Source organism: Marmota monax, unplaced genomic scaffold (genome assembly GCF_021218885.2).
Source record: "Marmota monax isolate L192 unplaced genomic scaffold, Marmota_monax_Labrador192_F-V1.1 WCK01_AAM20220418_F8-fsc00050, whole genome shotgun sequence".
NCBI lineage: Eukaryota > Metazoa > Chordata > Mammalia > Rodentia > Sciuridae > Marmota > Marmota monax.
In genome coordinates this window covers 144,232-164,869 of record NW_026694552.1, presented here as the reverse complement: position 1 = coordinate 164,869, position 20,638 = coordinate 144,232, and the positions used below count along the sequence as shown (strand labels likewise).

At 34.2% G+C, this 20,638-nt stretch overlaps 1 pseudogene; it reads left to right on the top strand.

Moving 5' to 3' along the window:
* Nucleotides 1-7,546: 7,546 nt before the first annotated feature.
* LOC124076721 (oxidoreductase HTATIP2-like) overlaps nt 7,547-20,638 on the top strand; it is a 146,120-nt pseudogene continuing 133,028 nt past the window's right edge.

Here is a 20,638-nt window from a genome sequence, read left to right as displayed (position 1 = left end):
GGAAGCAAAGCTTGTTCCAGAATGTTGTCAACTATAATTTAGTAACAAACTGGAAATACTTTTAAACACATAACAATTTTCAAATATTCAGCATATGCTCAAGTTACTACATGATAAATACTATACAAGTTCAGAATAAACTTTAATTTTCTCTTTAAACTTCAGAAATTTAAAAAGCTGTAACAAATTTGACACATTATTTATCATATCATACCAAATTTTTATAATGATAAAATGTTCATATAATTATAAAATGTTCAATATAATGCTCCCTAATATTCATTGAGAATCACTATGTTCCAGGGAGTTTTAGAAGTGACAATTAAGTTACTATCTCCATTTAATACTCACAATGAACAAATAAATTGGGTCCTATTATTACCACCATTTTTTTTCTTTTTTTAATTTTATTTTATTTAGAGAAAGGGACTCACTGAGTTGCTTAGTGCCTCACAGTTTCTGAGGCTGGCTTTCAACTCCTTCTTCCTGTCTTAGCCTCTCCAGCTTCTAGGATTACAAACATATGCTCCTGTACCCTGCTATTACCGCCCATTTTGTAGTTAAGTAAATGAAGGGGAGAGTTTAGTAATTGGCCTCAAGTGATGATTACTTTTATTTGTGAACTTGACTGATCCACAAGTTACCCACATATTTAGTCAAACATAATTGTTGGTGTTTTTGTGAGGTGGGGATTGGACAAGTTCAACATTTAAATAGTGTACTGATAAAGTAGATGACCCCTCACAATTTGGGGCTTGCATTATTAGTTGAAGGTCTGAAAACAACAAAAGGCTGATTATCCCACAAATAAAAAAACAATTTCCTGCCCAATGGCCTTCAAACTGCAACATCAACTCTTTGATTCTACAATTTCTGGTCTGATTACAACAGGAACATGGGCTCTGCAGATTTGGGGTTTGTTTGTCTCCATAATTACTTGAGACAATTTATTAAAGGTCTCTCTCTCTCTCTCTCTCTTTCTCTCTTTCTCATTTGTGTGTGTATGTGTGAGTGTGTGTGTGTGTGTGTGTGTATATATATATATATATATATATATATATATATATATATATATATTCTATTGATTGCACATTCCTGGAGAATCCTAATCCTAATATACTCCATGTCACTCAGTGAGCAGAGAAGGGGAATGAGGTTTGAACTCAAGCTATCTGTATTCATTTACTTTCCTAGATCTTCCATTTCATTTTTCCCTTTTGGAAATGCAAAATAATAATTATTCATCTTCATTTGACAAGTTGTCAAATCCTTATAAATAGTAATTGTGTTCTAAATCCATCCCCACTCCAAATGCACACATACCCAAGTTAAAAAACTTTATTTGTTTTAATACCTACTTTGAGTTGTTTTTCAAAGCCCATCATGACCACCTGACAGATTCTACAAAGAACATCATTTTAGTTTGCCACTCTTTACTTCCAAAGCCTGAGTATCACCTACCATATGCTATTACTGCTAAACACTTCACCTCACTCACAATGTACTTGGCAACAAGTATTGCTTAGAACTACACATCCATGATGTGCTACTTTTATTGAAGTCTAATATTTTATTAATTCATTTGTTTATTTGGCACCCACAAGACACTTTCTATGCTTATTAAAATGTGTGGTACTGAAGAGTCGACTCTTATTTTCCCAATACCCTAAAATAAATGACCCTCCAGCAGTATCTTTATCATCTTTTAGTTACATTAAGTTTAAAAGCTGAAATCCTGGTCTCCCATTTATCATGAGAAAACAGTGTTTCCCATGTAACTATTCAGAGGCAAGCCAAGAATAGAATTCCAATCTTTTGTTTATTATCCCAACATTTAATACATTGTCTGCAATGTTAAACTATTTTATAACATAGCAGTGTGTTTCAGACTCACTCTGTTAAATGAAAATTAATTTGCTTTTTAGAAAAGCTTTTAGTATTTTCTCTTTTATTTTTATTATTTTTTAGAGTTTGCTTATCCACTGTGGTATTTGTTGCGCCTTTTAAAACTATGTTTTGAATTTTTTTTGCCAGTTTTAAAATATTGGCAGCAATTTTGCTTCATCCTTTTCCACTTTATTCTTTTTTTGTGAAATAAAATTAAATTTATGACAGACTTTCTCAGTTAGCTTATTTATTTTAATTTTGTCTTCATTAATTCTGTATCATTTTATTATCATGTTTCTCTTTGCAACAAAAGCATTATTCTTTTCTTTATGTTTTTAATTGTTATATTAAATGAGGAAGGTTCTACACAGGCTTTACATTTTATATATATTCCTGCAGAATTTATATATTCTTCTGACAAGTGGCTTAAGTTATTAGCATTTCCAGAATACCCTAACTTACTTTTAGGAAATAGATTATCTGAAGCCACACTTTATACCTTGGAAACAGTGGGGAATGTAAAGGTAGGCTACATTTGATTGGTAAATACTGTATGCATGTATTGAAATATCACAGTGGATTCCAATAACATACACAATTAATACATGTAAATCAAAATTAATTTTTTTCAAAAAAACATTAATTTTTGTTATATGTTAACTACATAATTGTGTAAGTGGGTCTTCTCTATATTTTATAATTAATTAATTATGTTATTATATTAATGAACCCAGGGACACAATAACAATTAGCTCAAACCCCAGTCCTTTTTATTATAATTAAAATTTTGTTTTTTTTTAGTTGTAGTTGAACAGAATGCCTTTATTTTATTTGTTTATTTTTATGTGATACTGAGGATTGAACTCAGTGCCTCATGCATGCAAGGCAAGTGCTTTGCCACTGAGTTATATCCCGAATCCCTTATTCTATTTTATTGTTGATATAGGATCTCACTAATTTGCTGAGACTGGCCTCAAACTTGCTATTCTCTGCTATAAGCTTCCTGAGTGGCTGAAATCATAAATGTGCACCACTTTGCCAAGCTGTAAGGGTTACTTTTATTAGCAGAGTTAAACATGTTTCTATTTTCATAAATATTAAGCATAAAAATGTAGACAAATGTGTTTTCTTATTTTATTGATGCAGGTCTGGATTGTTTCTAAAACTTTTAACTGTTTATAAAATAAGTCTCTATTAATATTTTTACATAATTTCTGTGGTGCCAAGGAATACTATTTCTTTTTTAAAAATTTTTTTTAGTTATAGATGGACACAATATCTTTGTTTATTTATATTTTTGTGTGGTGCTGAGGATAAAACTCAGTGCCTCACATGTTTGAGGCAACTGCTCTGCCACTGAGCCACAACCCAGCCCAGGAATACTATTTCTGTTAGGAAATATGTAACTTTTGTGTGAGAGCATATGCTTGTGTTGAGATTTAGTATATGCTACGGAATAGCTTTCCAAAGTGTTTATATCATTTTAAACCTACGTGAGCAATGTAAATGAGTTTGAGTATCTTCAAAATTTCTCCCAAACTGGATATTACAAGTCATTTGAAAAATATATTAGCCTTTGTAGTGAGAGTATAGAGTTCTTTTATTGTGATTTTGATTTGCATTTTTGTTAAATAAGAAATAAATAATTTCCATATATTTAATGGCCACTTGGAAATCTATTTAGTAGTTTGGCCCATTTTTACTTTATACATTTATTTATTTATTTATTTATTTATGTTACATAAATAGAACACAACTCTTCATTTATCTAGTTGTTCGTGATGTAGAGTTACACCATTTGTGCAATCATACCATTACATAGGGGTAATAGGGGTAATAATGTTCATATCATTCTACCAGCCTCCACCAACACTTCTCCTGCCCTCTCTTCCCTCCCCACCCTTCCTTCTACTCAGTCCAAAGAAGTTCCTCCCTTCTTCCTTTGTACCATTATGGATCACCATCCACTTATCAGAGAAAACATTTGACCTTTTTTTTTTTTTTTTTGGCTTACTTCACTTAGAATGATATTCTCCAATTACATTCATTTGACTGTAAATGCCATAATTTCACTCTTTTTTAAGGCTGAGTAGCATTCCATTGTGTATAAACACGTCAATATCTTTATCCATTCTTTTTTAAGGCTGAATAGCATTCCATTGTGTATAAACACCACAATATCTTTATCCATTCATTTATTTAAGAGCTTCTAAGATGTTTCCACAGTTTAGCTATTGTGAATTGAGCAGCTATGAACATTGACATAGTTGCATTACTGCAGTGTGCTGATTTTAAGTCCTTTGGGTATAAACTGAGGAGTGGGATAGCTGGGTCAAATGGTGGTTCTATTTCAAATTGGGTACGATATCTGCATAATGCTTTCCAAACTGGTTGTAACATTTTGCAGTCCTACCAGAAATGAATAACTACACCTTTTCCTCCACATCCTCATCAGCACTTATTGTTCCTTGATTTTTTAATAATTGCCATTCTGACTGAAGTGAGATGAAATCTTAGAGTAGTTTTGATTTGCATTTTTCTAATTGCTTAGAGATGTTGAACTTTTTTTTTTTCATAAATTTGTTGGTCAATTGTATATCTTGTTCTGTGAAGTGCCTGCTCATTTCTTTAGCTATTTTATGATTGACTTATTTGTTTTTTGGTGTTAAGTTTTTTTTGAGTTCTATATATATCCTGGAGATTAGTGCTCTATCTGATGTGTGTGTGGTAAAAATTTGCTCTTGTTCTGTAGGCTCTGTCTTCACTTTATTAATTATTTTTTTTGCTGAAAAGATTTTTAATTTTTTTTAATTGTAGATGGAAACAATATCTTTATTTTATTTGTTTATTTTTATGTGGTGTTGAGGATCGAACCCAATGACTCATGCCTGCAAGGCAAGTGCTCTACCACTGAGCCACAACCCCAGCCCCTGAGAAGATCTTCAGTTTGAATTCATCCCATTTATTGATTATTGATTTTACTTATTATGCTTTAGTAGTCTTGTTAAGGAAGACAGTTCCTAAGCCAACATGATGTAGATTTGGGCCTGCTTTTTACTCTATTAGGTTCAGAGTCTCTGACCTAATTCCTAGGTCCTTGATCCACTTACAATTGAGTTTTTTGCAGGGTGAGAGACAGAGGTTTAATTTCATTTTAATGCATATGGATTTCCATTTTTCCCAGCATCATTTGTGGAAGAAGCTCTCTTTTCTCCAATGTATTTTTTGGCAACTTTGTCTAGTATGAGAAAACTGTATTTATTTGGGTTTGTCTCCATGTCCACTGTTCTGAACCACTGGTTTACAAGTCTGTTTTGATAAGTTTGGACTGTTTTTAAATCATTCAGCCATCTGTCTTTTTCTTATTTGAAGAAGAGATCAAAATAGCTCTAACTATAAGAAGCTATGTATACATGTGTATACATGTATATTAGAATAATCAGAAGACATGTATAACAGAAGATATAAGTTCAGATATACTTGATAAGTATGTATATATTATGTATACATATGATATACTTTGTATATTTAATATTTAATAAGTATAAATATGTCCTTTGATCATTATTTTTATTATGTAAATATATTAAAAAGATCTTCTTTCACCTCTGGTTTAAATTATATCTCTCTTCCCTCCTTGATGAGATATTTTGTTACCCAGAAGATAAGTTTAATGACATATAATTATATATTTTTTGGTAAGTACCTTTTGTGTTCTATTTTTTTTTTTAAATGTGTATTCCACATTAAGACATTTTTCTAATGTACATAAATTTCTTTCTTTCTTTTTTATTTATATATGACACCACAATGCATTACAATTCTTATTACACATATAAAGCACAATTTTTCATATCTCTGGTTGTATACATAGTATATTCACACCAATTCATGTCTTCATACTTGTACTTTGCATAAAAATGATCATCACATTCCACCATAATTAATAACCCCATGCCCCCTCCCTTCCCCTCCAACCCCCCTGCCCTATCTAGAGTTTGTCTATTCCTATGAATCAGCCTCCTATGTCCATAACTTTCTAGAAGCTAAGCTGTTATTTTTTTTTTATTTTATTTCATTTATTTTTATATCTATTTAGTTACTTATATAGGTACCAGGGATTGAACTCAGGCGTCCTTAGTCTCTGAGCAGCATCCCCACATACAGTGTCTGGGTAGGCACTGCCCTCATTCTTTTTTTTTTTTTAATTTTTGTAGTTGTAAGTAGCCAGCTTGCATTTATTTTATTTGTTTATTTTTATGTGGTGCTGAGGATCGAACCCAGTGCCTTACACATGCAAGGCAGGCACTCTACCACTGATCTATAGCCCCAGCCACCCACTCTTAAAACTTTTCTTTTTATTTTGAGATAGGGTCTGGTCAAGTTGCTTAAAGCCTGCTAAATTGCTGAGCCTGGCTTTGAACTTGTGATCATTCTCCTCAACCTCCTGAGTCACTAGGATTACATGCATGCATCAACACAACCAAAAACCTATGTTGTTTTTTTTTTTGTTTGTTTGTTTGTTTTGTTTTTAATTTCACAATAGACCTGTGAATTATCTCAAAATATTTTTTGCATATATGATGTATGGGAAAGAAAGTTTCTTTTTAATCCTAATATCTAATTGACTTGGCACAACTTATTGATAAGTCCAAAAGTAATTTTATGTAAATAAAATGTTTGTATACTTGTAAAACAGATTCTGGACTCTATTCTCTTTCAGACATCTACAGAGTCTCGTCTCCACTTTTACCCATAGAGTATAGGTTTCAGGATACCATCTCCTCCATGGATGTCTGAAGCCATGTATAGTACTATTTTTTCCTATACATACAGGACTATAACAAAGTTTAATTTATTAGTTGTACATGGTAAGAGGATAACAAATACTAAAACAAAAATTTATAATAAAGTTCTGTAATAAAAATTACATGAATGCGATTCCTCTCTCTTTGAGGTTGTGTTCATTCTTCTCCTCTTGTGATGAAAGTTAATATAATGCTATAGTTGACAAAGATAACTGAAACTCTGAAAAGCAAAACATGGTTAGACAGTACTATTCTGTTTGTACATTCCTGTGCCAGTAACACTTTCATCTCTGTGGCTTTAAGATTTGATAAATGTTAAGGACTGTATTATTTTCCATAAAATTCATATGTTAGAGCTCTAACCCCCAATTTTACTGCATTTGGAAGAAGTTTGTTTAAAAAGGTAATTAAAGTTATATGAGTTCATCAGTCCCTAATCTGACAAGAGATTGGTGTCCCTCTAAAAACAGGAAAACATAAAAGACATCTCTCTCTCTCTCTCTCTCTCTCTCTCTCTCTCAATGTACAAAGTAAAGGCCAGGTGAGGTCATTATAAGAAGGCAGCTATAAGCAAACCAGAAACCCAGACTTCATTAGAATCTAACCCTAACAGCAACTTGATCTTAGAATGTAAAATTAAAAAAAAAAAAAACCTCAGGGGAAAAAAAAATTGTCACAGTTTCAGCAGAGAGTATAGTGAAAAACAGGCCTGCTCCATTGGGCCCTCTGGGTCCCCTTGGCACCAGGCCAGTGAGTGAGCTGGGGGCCAAGGGACAGTCCATGGCCTCTGCTCTGTAGACACTCAGAGCTCTTGCTGCAACTTCCCACTGGCTAGCCCAGGCTGTAAAGTAATGAATGACCTGATGTCAGTGGTGACCTGTCAGACCCTGAACACTGTGGGCTCTGGATTTTCTGGCCCAATCCTTCCAGTCTCATCCAAAGTGGCAGTTGAGGTCATGGCGCCCTTTGGTGGTGGAGGGCATGGCTTGGCGAGAAGGACAGTGGTAGCCCAAATGCTGGGGAGTCCAGCAGGGACTTTGAGAGCCCAAGAAGGCAGGTGGACACCTGAAAGCTTGTCCATGCATTGGACAGTGGAGCACCTTGACCCGACAAAGCAAACAAAGGCCTTAACCATCCTGGAAGGTGAGTGAAGTACCAGAATACAATGGATGGAAGGATTATTGGCCTCCAGCCATTGATGACCCTGCTACCAAAGATGGAAAGGAGAGGGACACATCATATTAGACCAATTGGAAATGCCTACCACCCTTTCGGAAGTTTCACTGGTTTTTGTAGAAGACCTGTGTATATAATATGAAAATGTGCTCTCATCTTTCCCCCCAACATTTTAAAACTTTTGCTGTATCTGTATGTACTAAATGTAAAGAGGTTGCAGACATATAATAGAGTTAGAAAATAACATCTTGTAAATGCCCATTTGCTTTAAAAATCAAAAATGTCTTTCGGAAATGACTTTGAAATTGAGTTGTTAGACCACTTCTAGGAGCAACAATTCTCCATCTTTCTTCATTGGGTTAGAGGAACATGGAGAAGACTTTGACATTGAGAAGAAAGAGGTCCTGTTCCAGACTGCTTATACATAAAAATACATTTTTTTTCATATTATAACCATTGTTTTTTTGTTTGCATTTTATTAATTATTGTATATATACTTGACATTGCTAAGTAGTTTTTCGAAATATTTAGAATTTCTAGATCTTCTAAAGTAGCTGATATATGTTAAAAGCAGAAGTGGTAAAATAAACATATTGTAAATTTCTTTTTGTTAAAATTCTTATGAATTTTTTTGTGGGGGAGGGAGCAATAGACAATCTCCTTTTGAATAGTACACCTTATCTTCTGGTTCTCCAGAGCACTGTGCCAGTATGCTTACAATGAGGCAAGAGTAACCATTGTTCCTTATGTCTATCGGTTTTGCTTTACTTTGCTGTGTACATAGTATATACAAAGGATACATGAGTTCTAATGTATGTCTAGTCTTTCTAGATGTTAAAGAGGTTGCCAGTGTATGACCAAAATATAATTAGTAAACCAATTTGTATGTTTTGTGTTGTATTCCTAGGAAGGTTGTCTTCTGAAAATTTGAACATTATAGCCCACTGGGTTGGTGAAGGGCCAGAATGCTCATATTTTGAAGACATTTTCAAATTAGAACTATTGTAACTTGTGTGCAGTTTATTTAGCACTGTCATGTACATAGTTGAAAAATTGAGTCCTTACTTGAAACATCTAGTCTGTCTAGGTGTGTAGAAGTGCTTGATGTATGTTAAATATAGAGGTAGTACAATATCACGTGGTAAATATCTTTTTTCTAAAATTCACATTAAATGTTATATTTTGGAAGTGGCATTGTTAAACCATGTCTGTGAGCAGTATAGTACCATCTGTACTTGTGCAGTGATGTAGAGGAGGTGGGAAGGAAGCAATTGCAAAATATGTTAAATATGTTAAATATGTAATATGTTAGTGGGTTCATCCTTGAACATTTTCAGACATCAGTTTTCTGCATTTTTGCACATTTTGTCTTGCTGTGTATATAGTGAATATAATGAACAAATGAGTCCCAATTTGGCAACATCTAGTCTCTAGATGTTAAAGAGATTGCCAGTGTATTACCAAGTAGTTAGTAAACTTAACACATTTTGTACATTTTGTGTTGAAATTCATAAGAAAGCTTATTCTCTGTAAATGACAATTATTTTTAACCATCTATGGACATTACCTAAGCCTGTAATTGTCCACAGAAATAAAAGTAGAGAGAAGGAAGTGAGGAGGAAAAAGTTCAAGGACAAAATGGTTGGTTAGAAGATGCCTCAGATAATAAGTATTGCTGGTGTGCAATTTCATTTACCAGTGATGCATGCATAGTGGACAGGTTCTTACATGGAATATCAGTCCTTAAATATATTTAGAACTTCTCAATGTATTTAAAAGTATAAGAAGTAGAATTAAAACTTCTGTGAATACTTATTAAATTTGTTTTAATTAGTTATATGTGATAATATAATGCATTTTGATACATCAAAATAGTAGAGTATAATTTCTCATTCTTCTGGTTATACATGATGTAGAATCTCACCAGTTGTAGAGTTATATATGTTCATAGGGTAATAACGTCTGATTCATTCTACTATCCTCCCTACCCACATACACCCTCCTCTCCTTTAACTTCCTTCTACCAAATTGAAAGTAGCTCTATTCTTCCTTAATCACCCCCACCTTATTGTAAATCAGCATTTGGATATCAGAGAAAACATTCAACCTTTGTTTTATTGGGATTGACTTATTTTACTTAGTGTGATATTCTCCAGCTGCATCCATTTACCAGAAAATGCCATAATTTTATTATTCTTTAAAGCTGAATAACATTCCATAATACATATCCTCTTCTTCATAATGTCAAGACTCATTTCTGTGTATAATAATTATGAATATTTAAAAATTTCATGTGCATAATAATTATACCAAACAGTGACATTCATTATGACATATTCATAATAGCACATAACTTAAATTGGTCTATTTCATTCTCCCATACCTCCCTTTTCCATATCCTCCCTCCTACCTCTGATCCTGTTTCTCTCCCCTACTTTTCTCATTCCCATTTTCATTAGAGACTTCTTTTTCTTTTTCTCTCTAGCTTCCATATATGAGAGGAAACATTTGCCCTTTGACTTTCTGAATCTGCCTTATTTTACTTAGCATGTTTCTCTACAGTTTAATACATTTTTCAGCAAATGGCCTAATTTTGTTCTTTTTCATGGGTAAGTTGAATTCCATTGTGTATACATACACTTTCTTTAACTATTTACCTGTTGATTGACATCTATGCTAGTTCCATAATTCGGCTATTGTAAATTGCACTGCTATAAACCTGGGGATATGGATATATGTATATATATATATATATATATATATATATATAATGCCTATGTTAATTCTTTTGTATATTACCAAGAACTGGTATAGCTGAGTCAAATGGTGTTTTCATTTCTAGTTTTTTAAAGAAATTTTTTATTTATTTCTGCAACTGTACTAATTTACAATTCCTTCCAAATTGCATAGCAGTTCCTTTTTCTCCTGCATCCTTGCCAGCATTTATTATTATTCATATACTTGATCATTGCCTACTAAATTAGGTCAAAGATAAGTGTGGTTTTGATCTGCATTGCCGCAGTCTGGCTGGGCACAATCAGGAGCCACTTGTCAAAAGAAACTAACTTTATTTTTAGAACCACACACGACAAACAAAATAGTCTCTCAGGAAAAACCCTCAGAGCCTCAACTGCCACCACCGGCTTTCCACAAGCCTCTCTCTCCCACACAAGCTTCTCCCCACCTCCCACAATCCTCCTGCTCTAGAGGCCGATTGGCTGGGTCACGTGGGCGGAGCCAAAAAAGTCCCCCAATGAGCAGCTCCGTGGTCTGAAAGGGCAGGGAAACAGTCCAATGAGCATCACCGCAGAGGAGCCAATCAGCTAGATGTTGCTGGGGCCGAGGAGCCAATCAGCTAGATGTTGCTGGGGCTGCTGTGAGCCAATCATCAGCCGGCAGCTGGAAGTTTGCTGGCAGCTGGAAGTTTGCTGGGGCCCCTCAGGCTGTGGCTCTCAACACTGCATTTCCCTTATTGCTAAAGATGTTGAACATTTTCATGTATTTGTTGGCCATATTTACTTCTTGTGAGAATTGTTTAGCTCATTTGTCCATTTATTGAGTGTGGAAATTTTTTGATGGTGTTAAAATTTTGAGTTCTTTATGCATTCTGGTATAAATCCTCAGTCAGAGGAGTAGCTAGAAAATAATTTCTTGTAATATATAGGCTCTAATCACAGAGTTAATTGTTTTCTTTGCTGTGCAGAAGTTTGATTTTTTTTTAACTGATGCCATCCTATTTTCTAATTGTTGGCTTTATTTCCTATGCTTCAGTTATCTTATTCAGGGAGTCAATATCTTTGCATATATTATGTAGATTTGAATCAATGTTTTCTTATAGAACCTGCAGATTTTCTTAACTAATTCTTAGGTCTTTGATCCATTTTGAGTTGATTTTGTGTAGAGTGAGACTTAAGGATCTAGTTTCACTCTTTTACATATGGATATTCATTTTCCCAGCACTTTTTTATAAAGCTGTCTTTCTCCATGGTGTATTCTTATGCTTTTGTCAAGGATCAGATGGCTGAATCTGTGTGGATTTGTGTGTGTGTGTTTTCTAGGGTTTTAAAATAGCCCATGTGTCTATTTTTGTGTCAGTACCATGTTGTTTTAGCTACTATTGAATAGATCTGTGATGTAATTTTGTAACTATATTATGTGATGTTATTTAGTTACCATAATCTATAATGTATTATGGTGCCTTCAATATGGCTCTTTTGCCCAGAATTGCTTTGACCATTCTTGGTGCTTTGTTCTTTGGCCTATTTTTCATGTTGAACTGTTTTTCTCTAAATCTTTGAAGAGTGTTCATAGTGTTTTATTGAGGATTTTATTGAATTTGTATTTTGTTTTAAAAAAAACGACCATTTAAAATATTAATTCTGCCTATTTATTCACATGAACATCTTACTTTAAATGTTGAAATCCCTACAGATCCAAATCCTAAAACCTAAAATGTTTAAATAGAAATCTCAAAAGATCAAAAACACCATATATAATTCTTCAAAGGAGAATTTAAAACATCTTTAAAAGTATTTATTTAAACATCTAAAGATGGTTATTTTTTTAGAAACAAATATGACAAAACACTTCATAGGCTAGTTTACACACAGCAAAACAGGAAATAATGAAATATACATTTTTTTGCAAGTATGAACACACTCAGGTATATGATTGACAGTTGTATGAGTGTAGCAGTTATCAGCAAACAGTAATCTTAAAGGAATGAGTAAAAAATGAAATGCAAAAATATATATCACTGGTAATTGTGTCTACCCATTTTGTTCAGTGTGGTCATATGCAATACCATGATGGACAACCTAAGTCTTTGTTGAGATCAATAAAAAATTATTATGAGCCATCATTATATATAAACTGACTCAGAATGAGAAAACCTTGAAAATTTCAATCCTTTACAATTACAGATGCACAAAAGGGCATAATTTCATTATTTAAAAAGTTCCAATGATTTTACAAATTGTAAAATGCTTGCACATAGAGTTAAAATTATGATAATTCACTTTCTTGGACTGCAATTCAAAAAAATACATAAAACAAATTAGAATTCTAGTAAAGTTTTCATAAAATGTCTATCTACAGTATTCAAATGATGAATAGGTGAAATGCATATTATAGTAAATTGAAAAAAATAAAATGCTGAAAACTTTAAATAGTTGTGAATAAAATAGGTGCTAAAATAGGCAGACAGTTAAAGAAATGGGTCCCATATAGTCTTTTCTAAGTTATAAAAGTCACTCTGTGAGTTTAACCTGTAGAAGAATTCCAAAGAATCCAGACAACTTCTTTGTCCTGGGGAAGTGACAAAAGAGAGACAGACTTGAGTGAGGGCTACAGACTGAAGTGTTAACCAATCAGAATGTTGCAGGCTGAACCATTTTCAAAGACCTGATTAGCATAGATTTTACCAATAGTGTTGGTATTTTTTCAATACCTGATTAACATAGACATTAATGAATACCTGTACCAGTAGTTAAATAAACCTCTAGGCTAGTTCATTTAAGTAGCAACTCCTATTGTGTCCTCTTACAACCCGTGGAAGTTCTATCTCCTTTTTACTCACTTGAGCAAATCCCACATTTTTACACATACTCTTCGTCATCCATACATTTCATTCTTTGAATTTGTGAGACAATAACCTATAAAGAAGGCACTGTCAGGAAGCTGCTGAGACACTACAGTAACAGAGGCTGAAAAATCTGATATTAGTTGGGGAAAAAAAGTATAAAGAAAAAGCAAAACAGTACAAGCTATAAGAAAATTCAGCATCAGAAAAAGTGTATTATTGGTGTCACCATCCTGGATATGCCAGATGACTGTGAGCTCATTATGAAAATTAAAAGCACACATTCAGCTAAATGCAGTGTCTCACACCTGTAATCCCAGATTTTAGGGAGTTTGAGACAGGAGGATCACAAGTTTGAGGCCAGCTATTTAGTTGAAGCCCTAAGAAAATTTGTGAGGCCCTATATTAAATTTTTTTTAAAAAGCACTGTTTTTGTAGCTCAGAGGTAAATTGCCCCAGGTTTTAGTCTAAAAAAAAAGAAGGACACACACACACACACACACACACACTGAGCTCCAAGACATGTAATACTACCAAATTAGGGAAGAAATGAGGTGGTACATCGATCCCTAGAAATTAGAAATCGCCTACCACTCCCATAAAAAGAACTGATGACTGCAGGCATACCATAGCCCTTTATAACCCAGTTCTAATTAAAACCCAGATTCCCATATCTGCTGGGGGAGAAGGTGTTTTATATTGCATAACTGGGGACTTCTGAGAAATTGAGGCAGCTTGAAAACCACTCTTGAAACTCTGATCCTTTTTTGTTTGGTTGGTTTTTGTTTTGTTTTGTTTCTTGTTTTTTTTAATTTTTAAATTTGTTCTAATTAGTTATACGTGACAGTAGAATGCATTTTGATGCATTGTACACAAAGGAAGCACAGCTTCTCATTCCTATGGCTACATAAAGTGCAGTCACACCAGTTTTATAATCATACATATATAACGTAATAATGTCTGTCTCATTCTACCATCCTTTCCATCTCCACAGTCCCACCACTCTCCTCAGTCCCCTCTGCACAACCAAAAATTCCTTCATTCTTCCCAACCCATCCCCACTATGGATCAGAATCCACTTATCAGAGAAAACACTTGGCTTTTGGTTTTTGGGGATTGGCTTATTTCACTTAGCATGATATTCTTTAGTTCTATTTACAAGCAAATGTCATACTTTCATTCTTCCTTAATACTGATTAATATTCTATTTTATATATATATATATATATATATATATATATATATATATATATATATATATGTCACATTTTCTTTATCCATTCATCTGTTGTACGGCATCTAGGTTGGTTCCATAGTTTAGCTATTGTGAGTTGGGTGCTATAAACATTGATGTGCCTGTGTTACTGTAGTATGCTAATTTTGATTTCTTTGGGTTATAAACTGAGGAGTGGGACAGCTAGGTCAAATGGTGGTTCCATTCCAAGTTTTCTGAGGAATCTCAGTACTACTTTCCATAATGGTTGAACCAATTTATAGTCCCACCAATGTATGAGTGTACATTTCCCCCCACATTCTCCCCAAAACTTATTATTGCTTGTGTTCTTTATAATTGGCATTTTGACTGGAGTGAAATGATATCTTAGTTTTGACTTGCATTTCTCTAATTGCTTAGAGATGTTATACATTTTTTCACATATTTGTTGACAAATCATATTCATTCTTCTGTGAAGTGTTCAGTTCCTTCACCCATTTATTGACTGAGTTTTTTTTTTTTTTTTTGTCAAGTTTTTCGAGTTCTTTATATATCCTGGAGATTAGTGCTCTGAGATGTCTGTGGTAAAGATTATTTTTCCCATTCTATAGGCTGTGTCTTCACATTCTTGATTGTTTTCCTTGCTGAGAAGAAGCTTTTTAGTTTGAATCCATCTTATTAATTGATTCTTTATTTTACTTATTGCAGTTTAGGAGTCTCGTTAAGAAAGTCAGGTGCTAAGCCCACATGATGAAGATTTGGACCTATTGTTTTTTTTTTTTTTCTTTTAGGCACAGGGTCTCTGATCTAGAGCCTAAGTTTTTGACCCACTTTGAGTTGATTTTTTTGTGTGTAGGGTAAGAGATAGAGGTTTAATTTCATGTTGCTACATAAGGATTTCCAATTTTCCTAGCACCATTTCTTGAATAAGCTATTTTTTTTCTAATGTATGTTTTTGGTGCCTTTGTCTACTATGAGATAATCATACTTATTAGTGGGTTTGTCTCTTTTTTTCTATTCTGTACCATTGGTTTACATGTCTATTTTGGAGTCAATACCATGTCATTTTGTTACTACTGCTCTGCAATATATTTTAATCTCTGGCAGTGATATAACTCCTGCTTCACTTTTTTTGCTAAGTTTTGTTTTGATTGTTCTAGGTCTCTTATTTTATCCAAATGAATTTTATGTTTGCTTTTTTGATTTCTATGAAGAATGTCATTGAGATTGTAATACCAATTACAATAATCCTGAATAAAATTTTTGGCAGTATGGCCATTTTGATTATATTAATGCTGCCTACCCAAGCACATGGGAGATCTTTCCATCTTCTAAAGTCTTTTTCAATTACTTTATTTAGTGTTTTGTAGTTTTCTTTGTAGAGGTCTTTCATCTCTTTTGTTACATTCATTCCCAAGGGTTTTATTTTATTTTTGAGGCTATTGTGAATGGGATAGTTTTCCTAATTTATCTTGCAAGTGGATTTATCAATGATGTATAGAAATTCATTTGATTTATGGGTCTTATATCCTGGTACTTTGCTTAATTCATTTGTTAGTTCTAAAAGTTTTTGAGTGGATATTTTTTATCTTCTATATATAGATTCTTGTCTTCAGCAAATAGTTATAGTTTGAATTCTTCTTATCCTATTGATATCCCTTTAAGATTTTTTTGCTGTCTGATTTCTTTGGCTAGCATTTTAAGAAGGATGTTGTCAGCTTCGCTTTCCTCTGGGCCCAAGATCCTGGGTTACTCTGCTGTACCCGTGCTGAAGCTCACCAGGGAGCAGGTCTGGCTGCTGAGCACCAGGAAATTAACTAGGGTGACAAAAAATTCAGTGTTCTCTTTCTAAAGTTTTCATAGAAGATGGAAGGCAGTCCCCACTTGCGGCCCAGTGGGTACAGACGGAATTCGGTGCAGAACGCAGAGGCCTTGCTTGTGGGTCACCAGACCGAGCTCTGAGCACAGCACAAGAAATGGCAAAACAGAGCCTGGGAACCCTCCCCAGATGGGTGGAGTTGAGTACCACGGAGATTTGGCAGCATAGAGACACAGGCTTGCAGATCCTTTAAGATTAGAGTGCACCAGACTGCGACCCAAGTCACTTCAGGGCACCAGACAGAGGACCAAACTCAGGGCATAGTGGACAAACATCCTAGCCCCCCCTACCTCAACCAAGTGGTTGCCATCTTGGAAAATCTACCACATCAGCTTTTGGTGGATGTAGAAGACAGGGAGTTTGGCCTCTGAACAGCTCTCGGTGGGCATGGCTATCAGATGGAATATGACAGAACAGGTTGCTGGTTTTCACACCCCCTCCACAGCTGTGATGACTTGGTGACTACCCAACACAGAGATAGTGCTCAGTTGATCAGGAGCACGGGGCGGCCAGGGCGTGGCAAGCCCAGAGTGAACCTAGGGCTGTGGATAAGTGTCCCAGTAATTGGGGCCTGGTGGGCAGGAGAAATGAGGGAGATAGAGACCAGGAGCAACCCAAAGATATCCAGATTGGAGAGGCACCAGTGAGAGAAGGGACAGATGCCTCACAAGGATTGCTTCCTCCACCCTGAGGGCAGTTACTCAACCTGGAATACACCTACTGGAAGAGAAGAAAACAGAATTAGAAGAGTGTATTTTTTCTTCTTTCCTTTTTTTTTTCTTTTTATCTTTCTCTTCTCTCTTTTCCTCTCTCTTTTTTCATTCCTTTTTGTCTATCTCTTCACTCCTCTTTTTTCTTCTTCTTTTCATTGACTTATCTTCCTCTTTCTCCTCCTCTCCCAACCTCCCAAGTGTTAATATCTCTACTACGTGTAAATTAATAAATGCAAATAGGTGATTGTTTCTATGATTCTTATTGTCCTCCCACGTACTTAGCCACCCTAAAATACCTCCTGTCTATTCTCCTGTTAATATCCCCCTTCATTAGAGCTCTCCTCCAAAGTAGCTAAGATATATTAACCCCCATACCCTCACATATTTCCCCCAAATATAAAGCATAAAGTCCTACAATCAACCCTCAGTTCTCTCTATGCCACCAGAATCTGTATGCCTTTAATAAAGCTAATGAATATATTTTAAGCTATAATTGAATCCAACATCTCTAGACATTGTCTCCCATCACAAAGGAGAGATTTTGGAACTATACAAGAGCAATACTAATTTATAGGAGAAAAATAATAACACAACAGTAACACAGAACTGGAAAGAAACGTGAAAAACATGAAAAAAAAAACAAGGAAAGAAAGGGCCACAAACAATGCAGGACAACTCAAAAATAGAGGAGATAATAGCTTCAGCAGAAAAAAATGTCAGATAAAGATTTCAAGATATTCATGGTTCTGATGATCTGGAGTCTTAAGGAGGACTTTAGACAGCAAATACATACAATGAAAGATCACTTTGACAATGAATTACATAAACAAATCTAAGAAGAAAACGATCAACTCTACAGGGAGATAGAGGTTATAAAAAAAAAACAGAAATATTGGAAATGAGGAAATAATAAACCAAATTAAAAACTCAAATGAGAGTATCACCAGCAGTGTAGAACATTTAGAAGTCAGAACACCAGACAATGAAGAAAAAGTATATCATCTTGAAAAGTTTGTAGACAGCTCAGAAAGGCTGATAAGAAACCAGGAGCAGAACATCCATGAAATATGGGATAACATAAAGAGACCAAATTTAAGAGTTATTGGGATAGAGGAAGGTATAGAGGTCCAAACCAAAGGAATGAGCAATCTGTCAATGAAATAATTTTAGAAAACTTTCCAGACATGAAGAATGAAATGGAAATCCAAATCCTAGAAGCCTACAGGACACCGAATGTACGAAACCACAAGAGACCCACACCAAGACACATTATAATGAAAATGCCCAACATACAGAACAAGGAGAGAATTTAAAAGCCACAAGAGAAAGGAAGCATATTACATTTAGGGGTAAACCAATTAGGTTAACAGTGGATTTTTCAACACAGACCCTGAAAGCTAGAAGATCCTGGAACAATGTATTTCAAACGCTGAAAGATAATGGATTCCAACCAAGAATCTTGTATCCAGCAAAAGTAAGCTTCAGGTTTGAAGATGAAATAAAAATCTTCCATGAAAAATAAAAATTAAAAGAATTTGCAGCTAGAAAACCATCGATTCAAACATCATTGGCAAAACATTATATGAAGAGGAAATGAAAAATAACAAAGAAAATCGATAGTAGGAGGTAGTACAGTAAAGGAATCACATGATCATCAAAGAAGAAAAACAAATCAAGGCAAATAATAAAATAAACAAACATGGCTGGAAGTACAAACTTATCTCAATAGTAACCCTAAAAGTTAATGGCTTAAACTCACCAATCAAAATACATAGGCTAGCAGACTGGATTTAAAAAAAAATCCAACAATATGCTGCCTACAAGATACTCATCTGATAAGAAAAGACATACACAGACTCAAGGTGAAAGATTGGGATAAATCATACCACTCACATGGACCTCAGAATCAAGCAGGGGTGTCCATACTCAAATAAAATAGACTTGAAGCCAGTTAATCAAAAGGTATAAAGAAGGAAACTACATACTGCTAAAGGGAACCATTCACCAACAAAACATAATAATCATTAATATATATGCCCCAAATAATGGTGCAACTATGTTCATCAATCAAACTCTTCTCAAGTTCAAGAGACAAATAGACCACAACACAATAATCATGGGTGATTTTAACACACCTCTCTCACCACTGGACAGATGTTCCAAACAAAAGTTGAATAAAGAAACTATAGAACTCAATAACACAATTAATAACTTAGACTTAATTGACTTATATAGAATATATCAACCAACATCAAGCAGATATACTTTTTTTTCTCAGCAGCAAATGGATCCTTCTCAAAAATAGACCATATATTATGCCATAGGGCAACTTTTAGCAAATACAAAGGAGCAAAGATATTACCATGCATTTTATCCAATCATAATGGAATCAAATTGGAAATAAATGATAAAATAAGGAAGAAAAATTCCAACATCACATGGAAAATGAACAATATGCTACTGAATGAACAATGGGTTACAGAAGGCATAAAGGAGGAGATTTAAAAAATTAGAGGTAAATGAAAACGCAGACACAACATATTGAAATCTCTGGGACACTATGAAAGCAGTACTAAGAGGAAAATTCATTGCATGGAGTTCATTCCTTAATAGAAGAAAAAGCTAACAAATAAATGACCTCACTCTACATCATAAAGCCCTAGAAAAAGAAGAACAAATCAACAGCAAATGCAGTAGAAGGCAAGAATTAATTAAAATCAGAACTGAAATCAATAAAATTGAAACAAAAGAAACAAGTGAAAAAATTGACAAAACTAAAAGTTGGTTCTTTGAAAAAATAAATAAGATTGACAGACCCTCAGCCATGCTAACGAAGAGAAGAAGAGAGAGAACCAAAATTATTAGCATATGGGATGAAAAAGGCAATATCACAACAGACACTACAGAAATACAGAAGATAATTAGAAATTATTTTGAAAACTTATACTCCAATAAAATAGAAGATAGTGAAGGCATCGATAAATTCCTAAAGTCATATGATCTGCCCAGATTGAGTCAGGAGGATACACAAAACTTAAACAGACCGCTATCAAGTGAGGTAATACAATGAAGCCATCAAAAGATTACCAGCGAAGAAAAGCCCAGAACCAGACAGATATACAGCAGAGTTTTATAAGACCTTTAAAAAAGAACTAATACCAATATTCTTCAATCTATTTCAGGAAATAGAAAAAGAGAGAGCACATCCAAATTCATTCTATGAGGCCAATATCACCCTGATTCCAAAACCAGACAAAGACAATTCAAAGAAAGAAAACTTCAGACCAATATCTCTAATGAATATAGATGCAAAAATCCTCAATAAAATCCTGGCAAATCGGATACAAAAAATAACAAAAAGATCATGCACCATGATCAATG